At 43.1% G+C, this 26,266-nt stretch overlaps 1 protein-coding gene across 6 annotated transcripts in view; it reads right to left on the bottom strand.

Moving 5' to 3' along the window:
* NDEL1 (nudE neurodevelopment protein 1 like 1) overlaps positions 1-22,211 on the bottom strand; it is a 61,534-nt gene extending 39,323 nt beyond the window's left edge. For 2 of the 6 annotated variants that reach the window (XM_070563392.1, XM_070563386.1), the window contains exon 1: positions 14,546-14,662. The gene's annotated coding sequence lies outside the window, so the exon portion shown is untranslated. Of the gene's footprint in view, positions 1-14,545; positions 14,689-21,420; positions 21,566-22,165 lie in introns of those variants that run through there. The other 4 variants (XM_070563391.1, XM_008532425.2, XM_070563387.1 and 1 more) reach the window with 4 other exon arrangements.
* Between the last annotated feature and the right edge of the window lie 4,055 nt (positions 22,212-26,266).

The raw sequence follows: 26,266 nt of genomic DNA, 5'->3' as shown, positions 1-26,266 counted from the left end.
TAAGCAGACACCTCCAAATCAAAGGTTTGATTCAGCCTAATCTCTCCATATTTTTTAGCCAGTATTTTTTGCTAAGCTTTAGGGGCATAGATCAGGCTGGGCAAGGGACTCCCAATAGCAAGCTGGTTACCAATGGCCTGCTGTAAATGTCCATCAGATGTCCCACCACCACCTCCGGCTCTTCATGTCTAAACCCCAAACAAATTCTCCTTTTGCCCCAGTTGAAATTTCTGAAATGATTTTCATATTTCCACCAATGGTGTCATCACTCCCCTAGTCCCTAAGGCACGAAGTCCTCGTCAAATCACCCTTAATTATCCCCTTCCCAGCTTTCATTTCACTCACGTGGTCACCAAACCTGAAAGACTTTCCCTTCATAAACTTTCTCAGATAAATCCATTTTCCAGTATTTTCCCCCTGAATCTTCCCAGTCCAAAGTCTCCTATTTGTCTGTCCCTCCCTTCCCAAACTTCTGTCGCTAGAATTTCTTCTTGTTCCAGTGCAGCAGTCAGCACAGTCATCTGAATGCTCTTTCTAAAAGCCCGCTGTGTACAGAGCATCCCGGGCTCCAAAACTTGTTTTGGCGTTCTGTTGCCTTTTGATAAAGTATGAACTACAAAATCTGCCGTTCAAGGCCCTCCCAAAGCAACTCCAACCCACTTCTACCGTCTCCTTCCTATAGTTCATCTATCTGGGCCTGACCAGACCCTCCACGGTGTCCCCCAAATGGACATTTCCCTTCTTCTCTGGGCCTTTTATTGACTCCCACTGCCCTATGCACTACAGCTGCTCCTAGGCTTGAAGTCTCACTCATATACTACCTCCTCCAGGAAGCTTTCCCTGATACATAAAGTGAGTGTTCCTTCCTCTGAGCTCAAGTAGAGCCCCGCATAGTTCATAGGAGACTTACTGAACACGGCCTTTTGGTCATGGAAGTGTCTTTGCTTCCCCAAGAAACCAAAGCCCACGGAGCACAGGGACAGTGTTGATTGTCCTAATATCCCCCAGCAATAGGCACTTAGCAAACACTCGTTTAATATGCTTCAACGAAAGTGAAAGAATGAATCGATTGTTTGATGGCTAGAACTCCAAATGCAAGATTGACAGCACTTTGTAGAAAATGCCTCAAATTCTGAGCAAAATTACCACATAGAGAGAAAATTTCCACTGGTATGAAAGGCTGAACTTAGGTGATGCCAGGTTACAAAGGAACCGGGATTGGGGTCATGGGCAATTATGACTTTTCTTGAGCCCAAATCTTAGACCCAGTCTACAGCACCTACAGTCCCCAAAGCAACATCTTTTCCTTTTGTAATAAAAAATAGTAATAATAATAATAATCTTTTTGATTTAAAAAATCATATACTTGGGGGCTGGCCCCATGGCCCAGTGGTTAAGTTCGCGCGCTCCGCTGCAGGCGGCCTAGTGTTTCTTTGGTTCGAATCCTGGGCGCGGACATGGCGCTGCTCATCAAGCCACGCTGAGGCAGCGTCCCACATGCCACAACTAGAAGGACCCACAACGAAGAATATATAACTATGTACTGGGGGGCTTTGGGGAGAAAAAGGAAAAAAATTAAATCTTTAAAAAAAACAAATTATCTACTTGGACCTTGAAGTGAGAAGTGGTTTTATAGAGAGGGGAAAGTCATTCGTTGGCTATGAGTTTAGTGCTTGCTCTGTTGTAGGCACTCTGCTAAGCCTTGAGGATTCAACCATGTAACTGTAATAAAGTGTACCCTTCCCCCACCCTCACCCCAACACCTACCCCTACCCCCACCCCCATGGAGCTTATATTCTAATGGGGAAAACAGACTACAAGCAAACATACAAATTTATTTCTGTCAGGTCATAATAAGTGCTATAAAGAAACATAACCAGGGGGCCAGCCTGGTGGTGTAGTGGTTAAGTTCGTGCACTCCAGTTTGGCAGCCCAGGGTTCACTGGTTCAGATCCCAGGTGCGGACCTACACACCACTCATTAAGCCATGCTGTGGTGGCATCCCACATATAAAAATAGAGGAAGATGGGCACAGATGTTAGCTCAGGGCCAGTCTTCCTCACCCCCAAAAAATAAAAGCAACAGAGATGTGAAATTAAGAACATAAAAATATGTGCAGGTGACTTAAATAGAGACATTTATCTTACTTTCTATCATAGTGTCTGGCATAGAGTGGGCATTCAATATGAATGAGCAGCTAGGTGTCTACAGAATGCCAGAGACTTCTACCAGATGATAAATTTCCCCTCCAAGATAAGAAATGGAAAAAGTGCCCGGCTGGCCCCATGGTGTAGTGGTTAAGTTCAGCTAATCTTCCTCAGAAAAAAAAAAAATTCCCACTTCTGGTTGGTCCCTGACCCTTGGCCCAGCCTAGGGGAACTCTGTACTAAAGGGAAGATAAAGTTCCACTTATTGTCTTTATTGCATCCTCAGTAGCTTCTTGAGCAAACAATGCTCACGAACTACCCAAAGCAACTCAGGCTCCCAAACCTCCGCTCTTCCATCAGAATTTGCCCCCTAAATTTCAAACTCCAGATGGCTGTAAGTTGACAAAAAGGCAGGAATTGGGTATAATGAATTTGCTATGAAATGTTTTGGGTTCCAAATCCCCTTGCTGTTCCTTCTCTTTCCCTTGTGTCTGTCTGAGAATGCGGCCTGCTTCTCGCCGTTGCAGGGTGTTTCCACCCCCAGGGCCTCCAGGTGTAGCTTGCTGAAAAATGGCTCTCACAGGTGAGAAAAATGAGGACAATTTAGGTTGAGGCTGCAACAGACCTTCTTGTCAGAATTCTGCCTTGGTTGCCGGTACTTGGAAGGAAAGGGCGCTCGTCCTAATCCAGGGGGGTAAACTGAGGTTGCAAGAGTCTCTGCTTTACCTTTTCTCCGCTATTGATGGAAACTGATATCCTGCCAGGCCCCCATGAACCTCTTGGAGCTGCCCCATTTCTTTCCCAGTAGCCTAACCTGAACTGTGGACTTCCTCCCGACCTGGAACTATCTGCAGCCCTGTGGTCTTCCTGGCTTCAGAGCCTCCACTCCCCCAAGCTGCAGTCTTCACTGTCAGCCCTGGCCCCCACTCTGGCCCCTTGGCAGTCACTGCCCACACCCCAGAGTAATAACTGCCTGCACAGAGGAGGATGGCATGACACTGTTGATTGCTAATTTGGTTAACACCTAGCAACCCTGAGGGCTGTTGCCATCACACCTACAAAAACAGTGCGGTTGTCCCTAGACAAAAGCAATATCTGCTCAGACACCTTTACACAGACAAGGTGGCACCAGTTTTGCCTACACCCAAACCATTCTAATGAAATGACAGGGCTTAAAAGAAATGGAGTGTTTCCTACCAACCTGAGCTGATGGTCTCAGGTAATTTCAGCCAAATTCCCATCACCAGGTGAGCCAATGAGTCAAAGTTACCAGGACTGAAAGATCATGTATTCAGCCACTCAACAAATATTACTGAGTGCCTGGCACTGTTCTAGGCCCCAGGGATAGAGCAGTTAACAAATAAGCTTCCAGAAAAGGGAAATAGATGGGAAACAGAAAATAGAGAAAGAAACGTTAGCATGTCCAGCAGTGAAAAGTACTGAGGAGAAAAACATTAGCCAGGACTTTTCCATATTTTCTATTTAAGGTAGCATTTAAAGCAGCACCTGGCATGTAGGAGGCACATAACATTTGTTGAATGAATAAACAACTCATAATGCATGTTTTTAAGTTCTGAGATATTTTCATTGCCCTCCTCTACTGCTCCCTCTTTCTCCTTTTTCTTTCTTTCATCAAAGCACTTTTACCGCTTAGAACTCTAATAAAGAACTCCTCCATAAAAAGAGGAGCCATTGACAAAATTTTAAAATACAGGTGACTAAGAAACATATTCCACCTTGCTCCTAATCAAAAACACTCAAAGTAGCACAGCAAAGAAGGGATTCCACATTCCATCCAACAAATAAGTGAGATTGTAAAACATTAGACTACAAAGTACAGGCAGGAGCACAGAGCAACCACCCTCTCACAGATGGTGCCAAGGGGGTGCTACAAGGTGTGTAGTGACGTGAACCAGAAACTTGAAAATGTGCAACCCCATGATCCAGCCTCTCCTAGGAATTTACCTGAAGAGAAGTATCATGAACGTGTGCAAAGATTTATCCATGAGGATGTTCATCAAAGCACTGGTTAGCAAAAAATCAGAAACAAGCTAGATGAAAAGATGAATTATGTGGAATTATGTGATAGCCACACAATATAATAGAATACAATTGGTAACAATAATATTACAGAAGGATAGTAACAATGAAAGATATTCACAATATGCAGTTAAATGAATAAAGCAGTTAACTCCACAATATGTATAATATGATCCCACTTTTGTAAAATAGAAAAACATACATACATTACACATAGAAAAAGTCTAAAAAGATACGAAAACGATGTTCACAGTGGTCATCTCTGGGAGGTGAGAGCACAGGTAATTCTCTCTCTCTCATCTGTTCTTCCTTCCTTTTTTGTTTCTTCTCTGTATTTTTTAACCAAAAATAATTAAAGGTATAATTTTTTTAAAGTTTTTAAAAAAACAAGAATGCATCCAAACTTAACAAAGAAAGATAATTTCCCCAAAATTCTTTCCAAATGATTTTCCTAAGTCTATGGCCTTAGGACCATTTTAAAATTCAGCCTTTCAGCCACGTCACTCCAGCAGTTACGAGAGTGACATGGGCACACTGGTGTCAGTAGACTTCAATAGGACGATTCCCAATTCTGCGGCACAGATCACAAGAATTAATTCCTTCTGCTATGACTCCCTAATTAGCTCAATCTGATGTTATTCCTTCCCGTAAACAGAGATATGCTGGTTCCACAGATGTAAAGTTTCCACCCTACAATCTTTCCAACCTCATATCTTCTAAACACCCACTAACTGACAACATAATGATATTTGGCACTTTGAACAATAGGACTACCTGGAATGTCAATATAGCTAATTCGAAATGTAAGAATTGCCTCTCTGGGGGTCGCTTGTCTGGTGACGCTGTCTAAATAAAGGGAAGAGTACCCTGACCATTTATAATTACAACCTAATATGGTAAAATGGCAGTCCATGGGATCTCAGAGGACATTTCAGACTAGTTTGCATCAATTCCTGTATAATACAACACAGGTCTTGATGTCCACTTTGAAAACTGCAACAAGGGGGTTTTGTAGCCTTTACATGGAAAAGATTTTCGGCTCAAAATTAGGAGATTGGGCTTTCTTCGGAAATGTCCATTCCACAAAGGCCAATTTTGACTCGTAACTGCTGAAATGCAGAAATGAAACATCCCAGGTTTCATGTTAATCACAGTAGAAACGTCCCTTCTATGAAAAGAAAATAAGCATCCCTTTGGAGGGCAGCAGGCCAAGTAGAAGAGAAGACATCAGTTTAAGTACTGGGGGCAGGATATAAAGGCAGAGAAGGGGAACCCTTTCTCCAAGCATGTTGCTGTTTCAACAATTTTCTAAGGTCATACGTGGACAGGATGGTTATTCAAACCATGATAAAAAGATATTAGAGGAGGCAGTGTGAAAGCAAAAGGCCCAGACACATGGAGAAGGTGATCGAAGGGTGCTGAGATCCACTCTCCACCTGCAGCAAAGGTGCGGGCCCCACCCCTTCTCAGGGTTCCCCTCCCTGGTGTGAGAACCCGACACGCCTCTGCCCGCTGATATCCCCTCCCACCACCGCAGGAATTCAGTTGTTTATTCTTCTCGGCCAAATCAGCCCCATCTCAGGTGATGCTACTCATTGAGGCCCTTGTCTGAGCCTCAGTTTCTTCATCTGTAAAATGAGCAGGTTGAACCAGATGATACTGTAGACAGTTCCCATGAGTCAGGACCCATTCTCTCACCTAGGTGCCAAGCACCCTCCGGGGACAGGGGGCTGGGAGCCCTGCCTCTCCTTGGCCAGTTTGCCCAACTTGGTGGCAGGGTCAGCCCCCTCCTAGATAGGTGGGGGTAGGTGATCAAGGACAGACTTATTCATGCCAACAGTCCTTTGCCATCCTCTGGGGAATCGCTGAACTTGCAGAATGAACCACTTTCAAGTGCATCTGACGTCCGGTGTGTCTGTTTCCTGTGGCTGCTGTAACAAATTACCACAAGCTTGGAGGCTTAAAACAACACAGATTTATCCCCTTATAGTTTCTGGAGGTCAGAGATCCGAAATGAGACTGACAGGGCTAAAATCAAAGTGTTGGCAGGGCTAGTTCCTTCTGGAGCGTCCAGGGGAGAATCAGTTCCTTGCCACTTCCAGCTTCTAGAGCCCGCAGTGCTCCTTAGCTCATGGCTGCATCACTCCAACAACTGCTTCTGTTGTCACATGGCCTTCTCTGACTTTGATCCTCCTGCCGCCCTCTTATAAGGACCCTTTGGATTACATAGGGTCCACCCAGATAATCCAGAATAATCTCCTCATCTCAAAATCCTTGACTTAATCACATCTGTCAAGTCCTTTTTGCCACATAAGGTAACATGCTCACAGGTTCCGAGGATTGGGACGGGGACATCTTTGGGGAGCTATTATTCTGGCTACCACATCTGATGTTCTAATTTTACCACCTTCATAGTATTTGCCATTTCTACATATCATCATTAAATTTTTCTTTGAATTGACTCACTTTTTAAAAAGTGAACTTAAATCCTACATTAGCCTCATCGTAAAAAATCATATCTATGAAATCATGAAATTGATCACTAGTCATATTGTCCCTAATGTTACATAAAATGAATACGTGACTCTTAAAATGCCAAGTGTTCATCTCTGTACTGCATAACATCACTTCACAAGCCACCAGCAGTACAAAGCCCATCCTTTGGGAGAACAAAAATAGAATCCAGTCTCTTGGTTTTACAGAAAAGGGTAATTTGTCCAGGAACGCACAGCGGCGTTTGCAAAAAGCAAAACTTCAGCTACACCCACAACTTCTTCCTCCTGTCTCCGTGCTCATTAATCACAACTTGCAAGTATGTAAGCTTTTTCTTAATGGCATCCCTACGTTGGTGAGTCATAGCATCTAGGGCTCAGTTCCCCTTCTGTTACACTCATGGATATTTTATGTTTGTGAAGTGGGGTTTCCTGTTGCTTCCCCTGTCGATCAGCATTCATGCATCCTACTCATCTGTGTTAAACAGTTGCGTGTTTAACTTGACCCATAACTGGACCGCATCGAAGCCCTGGGGAAGAATGAGCTGAAAAGGGAGGTCATTGGCTAGTGGTGACTTTGTACTGTGCCCCTTGGCATCTGTCCCAGCTGCAGATCGAACTTTGAAACCCACTTTTGAAAAGACAGAGTTCCTTTCCATACACAAAGTGTGGGATGATATAATTGCCCTCCTCTTACATAACAATCAGCATGCAATAAAAATAGCTCTCATTTATTGGATACTTAGTATGGGACAGGCCCTATGATAAATCTTTACACACATCCATTCACAACAACACTAAGAAGTAGCTATTAGTGTTCCCATTTTACAGATGAGAAAACCATGTCTCAGAGACATTAAGCAACTTATCCAGGATCACACAGCTGGTGTGACAAAATCTGTATTCATAGAACTTCACAGAATACAAGAGAATTTGTATGACAATAAGGAAACCAGAGGGGTTGAGCAACTTGCCCAAGGACACATAGTGGCAGATTCAGAAGAGAATTCAGATCTTCAACTCTCAGACCAGTCTGTTCTTTCAGATTGTCTCTCTGTTAAGCTATCATTTCTTGGATGACTTCTTCAAATATCTGCCTGATCTGCTTCCTTTTTCTCCTCATTGCATATCTCACTCCTCCCCGGAGCCTTAGCTCCTCGTCATTTTCACTCTAATCAAAAGCTGTGGAGGAGCCTGGGGAGAATCCCAGAGCAGCCCTTCTCCGTCTCCTCCTCTGACCCTCAGAACAAAAGACAGAAAGGGCTAGAAAATCTCCATGAGTCTGTATTCATTAATTCAGAATTAGTTATAATTTAACCAGAAAATGATTAAAGTTTACCTTTGTACTTTCACTTAAAAAAAGAGATTGCTAAGCGGAAACAAGATTAGATGGGGTCGTGATCAAAAGAGGAACTTGCTAATGAAAATTTTAATCCAATAAGAACCTAAAATCTGTCAGTAGGGGATGGAGTAAATAAATGATGGTATGGAATCAATGGATTGCTGCGTAGCCACTAATGATGATGTCATAGGACAAGGTATAAAATAATATGAGAGCAAATTAGGATTTACTAAGTCAAAAGCATGAATACAAAATAAAATGACTTTCCTTTTATTTTTATAAGTACATACCCACAGAAAAAAGACTGGAAGGATGTATTTACAACTGATGGCTGTCTCTGGGTGATTTATATTTTCTTTTGTGTGTTTATCAGTTTTTTCCAAATTTTGTACAGCAAACACAGATTCCTTTGTAACCCAAGGGAGGGGGAAAATATCATCAAAAATTTTAGATGTAGTCTTTAAGAACTGCTATTTTCTGAAGCCTGTGCTCTAACACCACATATACAGGAAAATAAGGGATCTATCCTAAACCTCTTTACAGAACTGGCCATACATCAACAATTTAGCAATTATCTTACTCCACTTGAAAAATGAGCACTGGATATAAATAAGTGGTTCGTAGAAGAAATACAAATGGCCAATAAACACATGAGAAAATCCTCAATCATATCATTAATAATTTTTTAAAATGTAAATTAAAATGACAATGAGATATCACTTTTTGCTTATGGGATTAGCAAAGTTTAAAACAAATGATAACGCCCAGTGCTAGCAGAATTGTGAGGAAGCCAACGCTCTCAGACAACACTGGTCGGAGTGACAATGCCACAACCATCTCAGTTACCATGACAGACTGAATACATGTATCTTCACTTCCTTCTGAAACACCACAAAAAAGACAGGACTATTTTAAAAGGTAGAAACCCACAAAGGCAGAGTGGCGGGGAGGAGACAACAGTGGACAAGAGATGTCAACAGAATCTTGGAAGATGGAATGTAGATTGGTGAGTGGTAGCCATGGGGTGGATCAGAGAAGGCTGGAGACTAAATGCTAACCAGGGGCAAGCAGTGTCGCATCTCTGAATCCAAGAAAGGCTCAGGAATTGGAGGTGCCAGTGACGTCACAAGGCAGGGTGGGGTGGGGCTAAAAACAGGAAGATCTGTTGAAAGTACAGTGTGTTTACAAAGCACTTAGGTGCAGACTTCACAGCCCATACAATTGACAAGTCAAGGTGTTTACCTCTCTCCCAGCCCAGCAGGAGGAAGAGGTTTACTTTCTAGAGAAACTAAACAAGAGGAGCTCTAGACCTGGGGACAGTGGCACACCAGAATGCAAGGTTGTCACTACACCGCAAAGGGAAGTGATGGGGGCAGGGAGGATTCTTCAAAGGCCACATATTGGATGATGAGACCCCAGCTTCCTTCCCCTGATACCCTTCCAGGATGCTGGCAGCCTGGCTTTTACTCTCCAGGCAGGAGATCAGAGAGTTTCTCTCAACAGAACCCGACTGGCTCCAGAGAGGTCTCCAAGCCACATGGCCTGGTCAACCCACTTGATTATCCAGAGGTCCAACAGCCAACAACTCTCACCCCCTGCCCAAACACACACACACACACACACACACACACACACACACAGCCTCCAATCAGCTTCTAGTTCCTTAATCATCAAAATGAACATTCAACGAGGAACCACCAAACATTTGATAAAGCCTCCAATGTGAAAGATAGAACAAAATAAGACAAAAGAAATTCAAGAGCAATAGATACAATACAGGGAGCAGAAGTAAGCCAGGAAAGAAAAAACTTTAATAAATATCTTCAGAGAAATAAAGATATTATATCCATGTAACAAGAACATGGAGCTTACAAAAAGGAGCAAGAACAAGAACTTTTTTTGGGGGGGGTGAGGAAGATTGGCCCTGAGCTAACATCTATTGCCAATCTCCCTATCTTTGCTTGAGGCAGATTGTCACTGAGCTAACCCCCATGCCAGTCCTCCTCTATTTTGTATGTGGGATGCCACCACAGCATGGCTCGATGAGCGGTGTGTAGGTCCACGCCCAGGATCCAAACCTGCAAACCCCAGGCCGCTGAAGTGGAGGGCATGAACTTAACAACTACACCACTGGGCCAGCCCCAAGAACCTTTTTTTAAAATGAGGCTTGAAAGAAAAATATGTAGCTGAAGGGTATGACCATAAAATTGAGAAAATCTCCCAAAAAGGAGAACAAAAAACAAATTTCCCAAATAGGAGATTAAAAGCAAGAAAATAAACCTAAAAGTCCAGCATCCAAATGAGAGGAGTACCAGAAAGAGAGAACAGAGAAAATGAAGAGAAAGAATTCTTCTTTTCTTTTGCTGAGGAAAATTCACCTTGAACTAACATCTGTGCCAATCTTCCTCTATTTTGTATGTGGGTCGCTGCAACAGCATGGCCACTGACATGTGGTGTATAGATCCACACAGAAGAACCGAATCCAGGCCACCAAAGCAGAGCGCGCCAAGCTTAACCACTAGTCCATGGGGCCGGCCCAAGAAATTATTTTTAGGATAACAATAATTCAAGAAATTTTCCCAGAATTGAATAACATGAGTGCCCAGAGTGAAAGGTCTCCTGAGCATACAGCACCATGAATCAAAAAACACCTACAGATGAAATTTCAGAACCTCAGGGATGAAAAGAGAATCCGAAAAACTTCCATAGACATAAAACCAGGTCATCCACAAAGGACCAAGAGCCAGAATAGCACAGGACTTCTCCACAATAAACTAAAAGCTTGAAGACGATGAAACGCTGCTTGTAAAATTATTTTCAACCCTGTGTTCTAAATCTAGCCAGACCCTTAAACAAGTGTAAGGATAGAATAAAGGCCTTTTTTCAGCTGGTCAAAAACTTTACCTCCTATGTATTGGAAAACATATGCCACCAAAATAAGGAAGTCAATGAAGAGGAAAATGTGAGATCCACACAAAAGGACAAATACTGTATGATTCTACTCAAATTCATAGAGACAGAAAGTAGAATGGTGTTGCCAGGGGCTGAGGAAGAGGGAATGGGGAGGTAGGGTTTAATGAGTACAGGGTTCCAGTTTGGGAAAACGAAAAAGTCCTGAAGATGGATGCTGGTGGTGGATACACAACAATGGGAATGTACTTCCTCACTGAGTTGAACACTAAAAAATGGCTAAAATGATAAACTTTATGTTATGCATATTTTACCATAAAAAAAACGTAAAACGCAAAAAAACTGTGGGATCCAGAAAAGAGAAGATCCACATAAGAGAGTGAAAAGGGAATTTCTAAGATGATGCTAACACATGGGCCAGGACAGACTGAGCAGTAGGTTGACAGCAATAGCTCAGAGGGGAGCAGCCAGATGGGGCTACAGGGAGATGTGGCTGAGGAATAAGACAAAGAAAAAAAGATGGAACCCAAGAGATTGGCTGATGTGTCCGATCATGTTCAGAGGAATTTAATAGCTCTGTTGGAGAGGAATCAGTCATATGTGTATAAAAACTAAGAAAATGGAAACCTGAAGCAACCGTCAACTCCAGGAGGAAAAGATTAGATAAAAGAAAGAAAATAATAATAATAATAACTACATAGCTCAGAGAACAATACTTATATAGTCATAGCATGACATAATTATATAACATAAACACGAATATTGATTTAATCAAAATTTGTGATAGAACCATATCAGGAAGATGGGGGAGCAGTAATGTGGATAGGGAGATATAAGAGTGCTATATCCTTACCTTCCATAACAAGTCAACAGATAATAACTAAAATAGAAAGAAATAGCCATACTGGCACTTCTTTGGAGACAGAAACAATTAAAATAACTGAAAGCGTTTGTCTCCGGGAAGGAGAACTTGGAAGTGGGGAGGTGGGATAGGGAATTGATATTTTACATTGTAAGCTTTGTGTTGCTGTAATAAAAGTGGATATGAAATTTAAAATAAATAAAACAGTATAACATTTATTAGAGGAATCTGGACAAATGAATTAAAACTGCAAACACATGTATAACTTTCCACCCAGCAATTTGACTCATAAGGATTTATCCTAAGGAAATAATAGGACTCGTATACAAAGATGTATGTTCAATGATGTTTACTGCAACACTGTTTATTATGATAGCAGTAAATTGGGAACAACCTAAACACCCATCAGTAGGAGACTGGTTTAATAAATTATGGTATATCCATACATTGGAATACTAAACAGCTGTTAAGAAGGACAAGGTAGAAATTTATAAATTAACATGAGATGAGACTAAGAGATATTATTAGGGGCCAGCCCCATGGCCTAGTGGTTAAGTTCAGCATACTCCACTTCGGCAGCCCAGGTCCAGTTCCCAGGTGTGGACGCATACCACTCATCAGCAGCAGTGCTGTGGCAGCGACCCACATACAAAATAGAGGAAGATTGACACAGATGTTAGCTCATGGCAAAACTTCCCTAGGGGGAAAAAAAGAGAGAGATATTATTAAATGAAAAAAGGTTTCAGGACAGTAAGTAGAATTCAACATAAAAAATATTTGTGGACCGGCCCTGTGGCCAAGTGGTTAAGTTCGCACACTCCTCTTCAGCAGCCAAGGATTTTGCTGGTTTGGATCCTGGGCGCAGACATAGCACTGCTCATCAGGCCAAGCTGAGGCGGTATCCCATATGCCACAACTAGAAGGACTCACAACTAAAATATACATAACTATGTACCGGGGGGATTTGGGGAGAAAAAGCCAAAAAAAAAAAAAAAAAAAGAAGATTGGCAAGAGTTGTTAGCTCAGGTGCCAATCTTTAAAAAAAAAAATGTGTTTTAAAAATCTAGTAGTCTAGCTAATTTCCAGAATATATAAAGAACTCCTACCACTCGACAACAACAACAAAACAAACAACACAACTGAAAAACGGGCAAAGGACTGGAATAGACATTTTTCCAAAGAAGATATACGAATGGCCAATAAGCACATGAAAAGATGCTTCACGTCACCAATCATCAGGGAAATGCAAATCAAAATACAGTGAGATACCACTGCATACCCATTAGGATGGCTACCATCAAAAAACAGAAAATAATAAGTGTTGAGGAGGATGCAGAAAAATTGGAAACTTTGTGCACTGATGGTAAGAACATGAAACAACGCAGCCACTATGGGAAACAATTTTTGACGATTCCTCAAAAAATTAAAAGTAGAATTACCATATGATCCAGCAAATCCATTTGTGACTATATGCCCAAAAGAATTCAAAGGACTAAAACAGATATTTGCACACCCACATTCATAACAGCATTATTCACAATAGCCAAAAGGTGGAAACAACCAAAATGTCCAGAAACAGATGAATGGATAAACAAAATGTAGTATATACATACAATGGAATATTATTCAGCCTTAAAAAGGGAGGGTATTCTGACACATGCTGCAATATAGATAAACCTTAAGGACATTATCCTAAGTGAAATAAGGCAGTCACAAAAGAACAAATGCTATATGATTCCACTTATATGAGATATCCAGAGTGCTCAAATTCATAGAGATAGAAAGTAGAAGGGTGGTTGCCAAGGGCTAGGGGAAGAAGGAAATGGGGAGTCAGTGTTTATTGGGTACAGAGTTTCTGTTTGGGATGGTGAAAAAGTTCTGGAGATGAATGGCGATGATGATGGTTGCATAACAGTGTGAATGTACTTAATGCCACAGAACTGTACACTTAAAAATGACAAATCTTATCTTATGTATATTTTACTACAACAAAAATATTTTTTTAATCTAGAAGTCTATACACCAATTTGTCAATGGTAATCTTCAGGGATGGAATTACATAAAAATTTCACTTTCTCTGTATTCTTTGAATTTTTCTCCGCTATCATATCATAAAAAAAACTAGTTTCATTTAGAAAATGAAATAAAAGTAAACTCAAACCCTGAAGAATATCATCTTACAGTTTACAAAAAACTTTCACAACCATTGTCCTGCTTAAGCATCACAAAAAATCCCACAAAATAGAAACATTTTGCCATTTTGTAGATAAGAAAACAGGTTCAGAGGGAAATGACTTGCCCATAGGTAAGACAAGGAGCCAGGACTTAAGGGCAAGCCCCTGACTTGGTCAGCTCAGCACAATGTCAAGCATCACACTGACCGTGTATAAGTCAGTCCCAGATAAACCTGTCTGAACTCAAGGAGCTCTCTCTGCAACCCAGAAAAGTGCTGCCTGGGGTAGCCCAGGAAACAGAAACCAAATCAAAGTGATGAGATCTTAGGGGGATGTGGGCAGATGATGTGGCTTCTGGAAGCCACCAAAGCAAAGCCCTGGTGTCAGCCCCTACAGGAACATAGCCAACTTCACAAACTGACCTCAGCCTTTGACAGTGCCCCCCTCAACATGGACAGAGAGGGTCCCCAGACCACCAGGAGCCCCGGACTCTGGTGTGTCTCAGGCTGGCCCTCACCTGCCCCAGACCTTCTCTGAGCAGACCCCTCCTCCCTCAACTCCCCAAGATCTCAGTGTACCTGTTCCTGTGTCCTTTGTCCCAAGCCTCGATGATCAGATCAACAGCAACACATAGGGGCCAGCGCTGAACCAGCTGAAACAAAGTAGAAGTCAACAGGAAGCATGATAATCACCTTCTGACAAAGGAGGCACAAGGACAGGAAGTGGGTTCGGGCCAGGAAGGCTGGGTCCTGCTGTCTAGAAGTGAGGCAACCCTGCCGGCCTCATTGCTCAGCTGGAGTTGAGCAAGATTTCAGTGCTGGGGAGAGGAAAAAAGAAATTCAAGTCCTAACTCCTTAGCCTGGATTTCAAGTTTCCCCATTTCTACCGTATGCATGTATGCCTCTGTCCCTGTATTCGGAGGGGAAGAGCTGTCACTTGTCAAGGGTAAGAGATGAACAGAACCTAGCATACCCCTCACATGAGTAGATAAGAGAATAGACTTAAAGTCAGATTGCTGCCATCCACCACTTTTAGCTGTGAGACCTTGAACAAGTTGCTTTGCTTCTCTGAGTCTCTTTTTCCCCATTTAAGAAATGGAGGTAATACCAGTACTGACCTCACAGAGTTGTTTAGGCTTAAATGAGATAATGTGTGTAATTGACTTCGTACTCATCCAATTAGTCCCTTTAGCGGTTAGCAGAGTCCGTCCTTTCTGCCTCCCCAAATCTGACCCACTCTTAAGTCTCTATCAGATCAGACACCCTGGTCTGAAGAGGCACCCTGAACACCTCTGTCTCCACATTGGCTGCAGGTCTCATGTGTCATTTAGTCTCGCCATAGAGGAGAAGCACCATCATTAAGAACGGCTACTGAGCCCCTTCATTGATAATTCGTTCCCATGGTGATGCTTTATCTCCTCAAGGTCACCCAGTGAGGGTGGGGGCTGCGTGAATTTGTCTCTGTATCCCCAGGAGCACCCAGCAGAGCACTGGAAGTTAGTCCATAAATGTCTGTGGACCTTTAAGATGCTATGGATACACATCCCTATTTAAAACTTGAAGGTAAACTCTGATGAGGACTGAGGACTCCATCGCAGCGGGGCTGAAGTTTTGCAAATTATGGCAAAGTCTTGCATAAGGGCAGGGCTGGGGTGATCCTTGGCTCCTCTTAGCTCCTCTCACAATCCCCTAAAACTCCTAAGGATGTGAAATGGGGGAGTGTGCCAAAAGCAGAAGCTCCATCTGCCTGCAAGTCCTGCTCCCACCCACCCCAACCATCTCCAGAAGGAAGGCTGCTTAGCCTGCAGCAGCTTAAATCCTCCTCAAAAGTAGCTTAGGTCTGCCACCTGATCAGGAGACCCGCCCTCCTCCTGGCTCCGTCCGCACCTCCCTGACCCCCCTCTTTCCAGACAAAGGGTATCCTGATAGCTTGATGGCACTTTCTTAAGGACTGTCCCTCACTTCTTGCTCTCTCCAATTTACCACCCCACCAGAGCTGCCGCCTCTGTACTTCTCTTAGTGTACCCCAAGGCTTCTTGAGGCTTACCATGCACCAGGCACTGTGTTTTACATACGATATCCTGCTTTAACCTTCAAATAACTCTCTAAAGTAGAAACTGTTATTATTACTATTGTACAGATGAGGAAACTGAGACCCAAAGATGTCACGCAACTTGCCCAAGATCACACAGTCAGCGGGCTCCCACTCTAACTTGTATTGCAGACATTTCAGTGGGATTTCACTCTAGGGAGCTGGAAACTCACCCACCTCCTGTGTTGCACAGAGACAGGACCTTGTAGTCAGCATGTTCTAAATTTTTAGAACTACTGAGCATGAGTCATTGCCAGGGAGCTTCTTAGAAATGCAGAACCTCAGGCCCCACCCCAATCCTGCTGAATCAGACTTTGCATTTGCACAAGAGAATCAGGTGATTGGTTTGCTTATCAAAGGCTGAACCACACTGGTCTAAATGAATGAATGGATGGTGTTATCCAAGCACCCGCAGGCAAAGCAAGCATAGAAAAAAAACCCTACAGGGCTCCTGAGTTTGAGCATTTCACCTCTGGAGGAAGCACAGAGCCAAAAAGTTAGAGCTCGGAGTCTCCCATACGTCAGCCAGTTTCCACTGCTCAGGCGCTGAAGCAACATCTTGGCCCTGGAAGTCTGGACGGCGATGGGACGTCTTTAGAGCGCCACCTATTGGCCTTGATTAGGTATGCGTCACGCGTTTCTGCTCCAGGCACCTCACCTAGAGCGGCAGCGCACATGTCCACATCAGGCTGAGCCTTCCAACCACAGGGAATTCCTGTGGTTCTTTCCAGCCCGGTTTATTTCTGCTCCCTCTTTGGACTTCAACATTTAGCATTCGCTATTCCTGTCACTGGTTCAAATAACTTCTTACTGTCTAAATGACAACAATGCAGCGACCCATTGTTTGCTTAGCCCCTTGATCATCTCAATTCAGTTCAACTCATTAGGCATTTGGTGAGCTCCTACTGAGTGCAAAGCATAAGACTTCAAGGGACTATCCCTCTTCTCACTAACGTCCAAGCAAGTGGTCTCACCAGGCCCTTAGTGTCCCAACCAAGGCATAAAGATTTAAAACTGAGCCCTACAAGAGTGTACTTGCAATATTCACCTGAACATATTTCTATTTACCTGTATTTATGTCCATCTAAAATCAATAAGAAAAGGAAAGTATCCAAATAGAAAACTGGGCAAAAGATACAGATAAGTTCATAGCAGAAGAAATGCAAAGAATCAAAGACATTTAAAAAAAAATCCCTATTTTAAACTTTTCTTACCTTCTTTTGAATTAGATTTTTTAAATTATTCTATTTCTCATTAGTTCTTAATTATATATTCTTTTATTATTATTTTAATGGCTAACAAGAAATTACAACATGCATCCTTGAATTATTAGTCTACTATAATTTGTACTCCCCAGATAACACAAAATGTTACAATTTAACTCAGCTTATCCCCCCCCCCAGACTTTTGGCTATTATTAAGTATTTTAATTTTTCATTTATTTTAAAAATCAAGATATTATTGTTCTATACAGTCAATATTCCTGTATTTACCTCTTGTCATTCATGCGTTCCTGCACTGCTTTGCCTCCATTGGGATTATTTTCATCCTGCCTAAAGAACATCATTTAGTATTTCCTTTAGTTCAGTTCTCTTGGGAATGGATTCTCTCTGTTTTCATTTATAAACCTCTTTGTTCCACTTCCATTTTTGAAGAATATTTTGCTCTGTATGTAATTCCAGACTGGAAGCTATTTTCTTTCAGTTCTTTAAAGATTATAACATGTATCCTTGACTTCTACTCTCTCCTGGATTTCATCTTTATCTTGGAAATGAGCTCTCAGTATTATTATTGCTCCTTTGAAGGTAATGTGTCTTTTTTTTTTTCAGCCAATTTTTTAAAAATTCTGTTTGCCTTTGGTTTTCAGAAGTTTTACTACGATGTGCCTAGGTGGGGATTTTTTGTATTTATTTTGCTTGAGATCTGTAGTGTTTCTTGAATCTGTGGTTTGATGTCTTTCATTAATACTATAAAATTGGTAATCAGTAACTCTTTAACTATTGCTTCTGAACCAGTCACTTACTCTCCTTTACTTAAGTGACTCCAGTTAAATGTACTTAGACCTTTACCCCACATTCCATATTCTCTTATGCTCTTTTCTGCATTTTCCATCTTTTTCCCCACTCCATGCTTCAGAAAGAATATTTTCTACTGACCTAGCTTTCAGTTTACTAATCCTCTCTTCTGTTTTATCTAACCTGCTGTTAAACCCGTCTGTAGAGTTTTTTTATTTCAGTAACTGTATTTTTCAATTCTAGATTTCCATTTGGTTCTTTTTAAAAGTTGTTTCTAGCTCTCCATCTATTTTCCAGAATGTATTAGAGTCTATGTACAATAATACCAATATCTTTTTCTCCCTTGGGTCTGCTTCTATCTCTACTTTTTTCTCTTAGTTTTTGTTTATTTGGTCTAGCATATCTGCTAATTTTTGTAAAACATTGAATTCTGGGTAGATTCAAAATTGTAGAGGCTCTAGATGATGTTGTTTCTCCAGAAGAGGCAAACATTTCTTGTTTTTTTGTTGTTGTTGTTATTTCAAGCAGATAGACTAGGGTCAAATGATATGATCCAATCAGGAACTGAGATGTTCCAGGCCTTGTATGGGCTGCTCTATTTCTGGATTCCCCTTACTCCTAGGTCATAGCCCTTCAGGGGTCTCAACTGAAACCCTAGAGTGTTTACCAGATCCTTCTTTCTTGTCAGATGCTAAACTCCAGTTTTTGCCCCTTGTGATAACATCAAAACTTTAGGCCACCATTTTCTGCTCAGCATCAATGCCTTCCAAGCAAATCAACAAATTCCTTTTGGAATTCCCCTAAAGAATGCAATGGAGGAAGATCTTCCTCACCTCAAAGTGTTTTCTTTCTTTACAGGATCTTAGTTACTTAAGTTCTGCCCATATTGGTTACTCTCTGAAGCCCTAAAATAGCTGTGTGTGTGTGTTTATCTAGTTTTTACTTTGTTCTCTAAAGGAATCCTAGTCTGATACAAGCCAGTGTGTTATGACCAGAAGCAAAAGGCAAGAAAAGAAAAGTTTTCAAAAAGATAACTCTGACTGTTCTGTGGAAAACAGACCATGGCGGGCAGGGTGAGCGGAGGAGAGTGGAAGCAGGAAGGGAAGTTAAGAGGCTATGGCAGCTTCCAGACAAGTTGCCGGCGGTCTCTTGAGATGGGATATTGACAGTGATGACAGACAGAAGTGGAAGATTTTAAGGTTTTTTGGGTTTAGGGGTTTTTTTGGTGAAGATAAAGTTATAATAATACCCAGGCAAGGTGAGTGAGGGTGACAAGAGGCAATTTCATATGCTGCTGGAGGGAGTCTAAATTGGTACAACTTTTTGAAAAGGAATTTGACAATATTTATCATGTCTTTAAAATTATATTAGACTTTTACTTATCAATTGCATTTCTAATAATTATTTTAAGGAAATAACACCAAGATTTTGCAATAAAAACATTTATTGCAGAAATTATTATTATTATTATTATTACTTGGTAAGGAAGATTGTCCCTGAGCTAACATCTGTGTCACTCCTCCTCTATTTTTTCTGTATGCGGGATGCTGCCACAGCCTGCCCTGATGAGCAGTCTGTAGGTTTGTACCCAGGATCCAAACCCACAAACCCCGGGCAGCCAAAGCAGAGCATGCAAACTTAACCACTACACCACTGGGCTGGCCCCCCAGAAATCTTTTATAACAGGGAAAAATTGGAAAAAATTTAAATATCAATCAATAGATTAAATAAATGACTACATCCATTAAAAATGAGGGTGTAAAAGAATGTTTGTTGGAGATCACAAGATAACAACTGAAAAAAATCAGGTCCTAAAAGAATTTATACAATGTGACCCCACTTATCTTAAAATAATTATATATTATAGTTGTACATTATATAATATATAATTATTTTTAACATAACCATATATTTTATATATATATAAGTTGAAAGAATAAACACCAAAATATTTATGGTAGTCATCTGTAGAAGTGGTGTAGAGTTTATAGGTTTCTTTTTCATGTGTGCTTTTATGAATTTCCACTTTTTGTCAACAGTAGTGCTTTTTTTTTTTTTAAAGATTTTATTTTTTTCCTTTTTCTCCCCAAAGCCCCCCAGTACATAGTTGTACATTCCTTGTTGTGGGTCCTTCCAGTTGTGGCATGTGGGATGCCGCCTCAGCGTGGCCCGACGAGCAGTGCCATGTCCGCGCCCAGGATTCGAACCAACGAAACACTGGGCCGCCTGCAGCGGAGCACGTGAACCCAACCACTCAGCCACGGGGCCAGCCCCAGTAGTGCTGTTTTTATAATTAGAAAATATATAACTTTTTTCACTCCTGACTCTGTCGCTGACCCTGGCCTTACGTGTCTCAAGCATCGAGGACTTTCCGCTGTCAGGCAGGCCTTCAGCTCTGGGATAAAGACTGAAGGCAGCAAACCCTCCGTCAAAGGCTTGTGTCAAGCACTCTTTCTCCGCCGCTGCCACCACCCCCAGGGAGCGGGGAGAGGTTTCCCTTCCACATTCCGCCCAGGGAACAAACCTCCGCGCTCTCTCCTTTAGCTGCCCTTCCCCGACTTGTCCCAGAGCATCTCTGCGCCCGGAGCCGGCGATTTGAGAGGCCGTGTGCGTTGTGAGCGGGAGAGGGAACCGTGCCGGGAGCGCAGGCTGACCGCGCTGCAGGAACCGGCCGCGCGCGCGCGGGGGCGTCGTTCACCGCCTTCCAGCTCGCCCCGTGCCCCTCCCAGGCGCTCTGCCTCTTGTCGGAGCCCGCACCCTCGGGTCCTTGCCATTTTTATCCTCCAATCCAAGTTATATGTCTCCTTTAGTCAGAATTCTTGTTTGATCCCACACTGTGGCTTCCGGTCCAAAGGGCTCTCAGCTCAAGCATTTAAACCCGGCCTTGGGCTCAGCCATGAAAAGTCCCTAAGTCGCCTCTTCCTGGCTGTGGAATCCCCAGTCTGTGTCTGCTCCCCTGGCCGTCATCCTTCATTCATAGGTCCTAGTCAGCGTGTGCCAAGGTCTGCGCGTGACGACTTCAGGTGGTGCACAGGTGAAATTTTTTTTTTAACTTAACGGTATGTATTAATTTTGCTGCTTATTAAAAATATCATTAGAACATCAAACCTCTGATTTCACAGCTATGGATGCTTAAAATGAGGCGAGAGTAGATATTTAAGTTTAAAATGTGGCTCAATTAAAAAAATCAAGTAAACTGTTGTTTAGGTGGCGTTCTGGTGTGGCAAAAATTAGGAAGAGAAAGCATTAGGTTCGTTTCTCCCTGGGATTCCTCTCTCAAAAGCCCCGGATTCCTTCACAATCCCTCTCTCTTCCCCAGCCCGTCCTCCTTCCCCTCCCAGACTCACCTCTGGAGACCCTGCCCAGGACACAGCTTCTTCAAAGACAACATTGGCGGTACGTGGCTAAGTAAGGCTGTAACCCAGTGGCGAGCTCCTGTCTCGGGCCAGACCCAGGTTCTCAGTCCATTATGACTTTGAGGAGGGAATTTTGCTGTGGATTCCAAAGGAATTTAGAATAGAAAGTAGAATGACCATGTTGCCCAAACTCCCCTTGCAGGCCCCCAGCCCCAGACCCCACACACTTGGGTAAACTTGAGAAGGTAGATTTATTCATTTAACAAACACTAATTTATTAAGCTCTGGTGATACCAGGCCCTATGCTGGAATCTACAGAGATGAGTTAGGATCCTCTCCTTCAAGGTCTTAGAAGATGGAGATGCCAGTGGGGAGGGGATGAAGTAGAAAGGCATTCCAAGTTAAAAAAAAAAAAAAAAAAAAAAAAGGTGTGGAAAAAACCCCACAGAGGCCCAAAAGTCCAAGGTGTTGAACTGAAAGCCACGACTGATATCAGAGGGGATGTCTGGAGTGAGTCTGGGAAAGGCAGCGAAGGCCTCAGGTGCTGGCCAAGGAGTGTGGGCTTTGTACTGAGGGCAGTGGGGAGCCATGGATGCCTGCAGAGGGAGGGGAGTGATGGGGTGGGACTTGTGAAGATACTCTGTGGCTGCTGCATACCGCTGTGCAGTTTGGGCTAAGGGGGCTGAGCGTGGAGGTAGGTAAGTTGGGAATGAAAAGTAGCCCTTATTCCGCCTACCAAGCCATGTGCCCTGGCAGGGCCTGGGTCAACCTGGAGGAAGGGCACCTTTGTTTTCTGTTCAAAGGCCATAGGTTTCCCCTGGCTATGTAATAATGGGGGAGAGCCCCTGGGGTGGGACAAAGGGAGCAGGTAAGACAGAGATTTCAGAGGCGTGGGCACCTTGGAGTGAGGAGGCCAGCCCAGAGAATTCACAGGGCCATGAATGAACTGAAACTCCAAAGGAGGCCCCTGAACTGGCTGGAACCAAGCAGGACCAGGGCCCAAGAACTGCAAATTGGTGGGGAGATGGCTGGGCTGCACCCAACTCAGGGTCCTCCCCAGTTTCACTGTGGGGAATGTGGCCTCGCTGGCTGGACTGGGCTAGGAGGTGGCAGGGAGGTGGAGCAGGGCATCTTAAGGGATCACTGAAGCCTTGGCCTCTGTGTGGACTTCCCTAGGGATCAGGGAATCCTCCACTCCACACTTTCGGGATCCTCTGCTCTCCCTGGTTAGGCCTTTTCATCTGCCTAGCTTCCCCAGGCCAGTCAGGACTCCCATGAGTGGAGGCAGGGCGGGAGGAGGGTCAAGGGTCATGTGCACACCCACACTTATGGCCAGGAGATGCCCCACCTCCTGCCCCTTGGGCGTCTTTTAATTGCAACCACCATGAGTGCGTACAAGGGCGCAGCCAGCTTGCCCCCCACCCCACCCTATTCCCCCCCAACACACACTCCCACCCCCCACACCCCACCCCCAATCTCCCTTGAATGACTCCGGCCTCATCCACAGCCAGGACTGAGCAAGCCTCCACTGGCCGAATATGGGCAGTCAGGGCAACGGCTTCCTGTCTCCAAACCACACACAGCCCTTGATGTCCCTGATCCAGGCCCTGATCAGTGGTCCAGGTGTGCCCACAGGAACATGTTCAGATGGAGAAGAGCGTTGTCCAGTGTCTTTTCACGGATGGCAGTGATAGAAAAAGACTAAGAGCTTCTGCCCTAGCAAAGGTTGACCTTAACCCATAATCACATTCTCCCTCTCCTCCCTCCCCTTCCCTCCTCCTCTGCACTCCTATGCCTCAGGGCCCAGCCTGCAGTTTCTGGCTCCACATGTGCTCCCCGGGCTCCCATCCCCCTCTGCCTTCAATATTTGGGGTGACTCACTTTACCCTTATTAAAATGTCAGCCCTGGCATATGGTTCTGAATGACATGAGTGATGCCGTCTTATTAGGGTGGCCCCTGCCTGCTGGGGCTGGAGAGAAGGTGGAGCTGCAGAGTGCCCCTGCTGCTAGACACCCAGAGTCCCTTCCAGGGGAGCAGGAGACCCAAGAGCCGTGGGGATTCCACTTCCCTGGGGATGCTGCTGTGGAGAATGCTACACTGGGACACTGTAAGATGGTAGGGACAGAGAAGCACCTCTGTCTGAAAGAGCCACCTCAGCCTGTGGTGTTCCTCCACCTAGCCTGGAGGAAGGAGCATGTCTCCCAGCTACCTGGAACCCCAGCCATCTCCCAGGCCAGAGGTTCCCAAACAGGCTGCCCTTTGATGTTACCTAGAGAAGCTGCTAAAAACTTGAATTCCAAAAACTCAGACTATGCGTGTGCTGATAATGGAGAAAGCTCCAAGATGTAGTGTTGAGTAAGACAAGATGCAGAAGCATGTATGCGGTGCCCTATCCTTCGGTTAAAAAAAAAAAAAAGAAGGGAGAATAAGAATCTATATCTGTATTTGCTCATGTAGACACAAAAATAAATAAGCTGCACAAGAATTATAATGATAGTGGTTAATTTTTTAAAAAATTATCGTAAAATGCACATAATATAAAATTTACCATCTTAATCATTTTTAAATGTACAGTTCAGTGATATTCAGTATACTCACATTGTTATGCAATCATCGCCACCATCCATCCCTAGAAGTCTTTTCTTCTTCCTAAACGGAAACTCTACCCATTAAACAATAACTCTCCATTCCTCCCCCTCAGCCCCTGGCAACCACATTCTGCTCTCTATCTCTATGCATCTGACTACTCTAGGGACCTCATATAAGTGATATCATACAGTATTTGTCCTTTTGTGACTGACTTACTTCACTTAGGATAATGTCCTCAAAGGTCATCCATGCTGTAGCATGTGTCAGAGTTTTCTTCCTTTTTAAGGCTGAATAATAATCCGTTGTATGACTACACCGCATTTTGTTAATCCATTCACCTGTCAATGGACACTTGGGTTGCTTCCACCTTTTGGCTGTTGTGAATAATGCTGTTATGAACATGGGTGTACAAGTATCTGTTGGAGTCTCTGCTTTCAATTCTTTTGGGTAAATACCCACAAGTGGAATTGCTGGATCATATGGTAATTCTATTTTTAATTTTTTGAGGAGCTGCCATACTGTTTTCCACAGTGGCTGCACCATTTTATATTCCCACCAGCAGTGCACAAGGGTTCTGATTTCTCCGTTTCTTCACCAACTCTTGTTATTTTCTGTTTTTTTGATAGTAGCCATCCTAATGAGTGCAGAGGAAATGGGCAGATGGGGGACATCAAGGGGAGGGAAACTCTGCTGCAGATCTTTAAACACTGTTTCATTTTTCAATCATCTGAATATATTATTTATTCAAGAAATTGAGTTGTGTTGTTTCAACATTTATTATGACAATTCCAAACATACAGCAAAAACTTTTTGAAAGAAGTGAAATTTGAAAAAGAATTGAATTCTACAATGAGAACCCATATATCCAACTCCTAGATTCCACAATTAGCTTATACTATTCTTGCATTATCACTATCTATCCATTCCTTTATCCATCCAATTTAAAAAAACAAATATAGAATGTAGTTTCCTAGGCCCCTCCCAAGACCTGCTAAGTCCTGAGACAGGGCCTGGAAGCTGTATCTTTAATCAGTTCTCCAGGTGATTCTAGTATTTGAGGACTCCCATCCTGGGCCAGCTGTTCATCCCTCATAGAAACTGTACCCACGGTCAGTTGGCAGTCAGTCAGCATCAGCCAGGATTCTCCCTTGTCTGGAAGCCCCCTACCCTCAGAGAGGTCTCTCCAAGGGAGGTCTTTTCTTAAGGGGCCAAAATGGTCACAGACTCATCCCCATCCTGGGCAGCCTCTTCCCCAGAACATGCTTCAGTGCCTCGGCAACACCACCCGCAGTGAGGCCCCGAATGGGACACAACTCTCCAATGGGGCCTGACCAGAGCAGACGTCACTGGTCCCATCCCTCCCTGAGCTAAAAACTAGTTTTCTACAGTTCAGCCTGCATTTGTCCTTTCTGCTGAGAAGAACAGGATACCATAAAATCTGGTGGGATTTGCAGTAGATACCTTAATCACTAAGCCAGGACCAGATTGGCCAGGCCCCTTAGAGTAGGAGGTATTCAAGTCCTCTTACCCCTCTTTCAGCTTCTCTTTTTGCTATGATGATGATGATGATGATGATGACCATGGTAGATAATGCTGATGAAGCCATTAATGCATAAGAGGCATGGTTCCAGGCACGTTATTTGCATCCCTTCATTTAATCATCCCAATAGTCCCGTAGAGTAGGTACTATTATCTCCATTTTTCAGATGAAGCAACTAAGGTACAGCGGGATTAAGTAACTTACTCAAAGGTACACGGCACTTTATATAAACACATGGAGAGCATTTGTGAATGCTTCTGCACTGGTTTTAACTTCCTAGAGCTCCCTACTATCAAATCCTATAGTGTAGATTCTCCTAGTTAATATGCCTGTGCTAGCAGCCTTTCCTGATAACTAATTCCCTTCTGCTTCTCAAGACTTAACAGTCCTATGTCCCACTCTCTCAGGACCTTGCTAGATGGCTAGAGCCAACCTGATAAAGTCAAGCTAAGGTTTTTCCAGCTGATATATTTACTCTCTCAGATAAGTTGTATGTGTGTGTGTATTGTACATATGTATATACATATATGTACATAGATTGTATATGTAAAATATATATACACACGCACATACATTTATATACGTAATTTTTAAAGTGGAATTCTTATTTTGGAACACAAAACTGTGACAGACTATAGTAATACATATTTATATATTTAAGGTAATCTTCAAAGTCAAGATTCATGTCAGAGCCAGTGAAAAAGATT

Source organism: Equus przewalskii, chromosome 10 (genome assembly GCF_037783145.1).
Source record: "Equus przewalskii isolate Varuska chromosome 10, EquPr2, whole genome shotgun sequence".
Lineage (NCBI taxonomy): Eukaryota > Metazoa > Chordata > Mammalia > Perissodactyla > Equidae > Equus > Equus przewalskii.
Note: the sequence above shows the minus strand (reverse complement) of the source record. Positions and strands in the feature narration are given on the sequence as shown.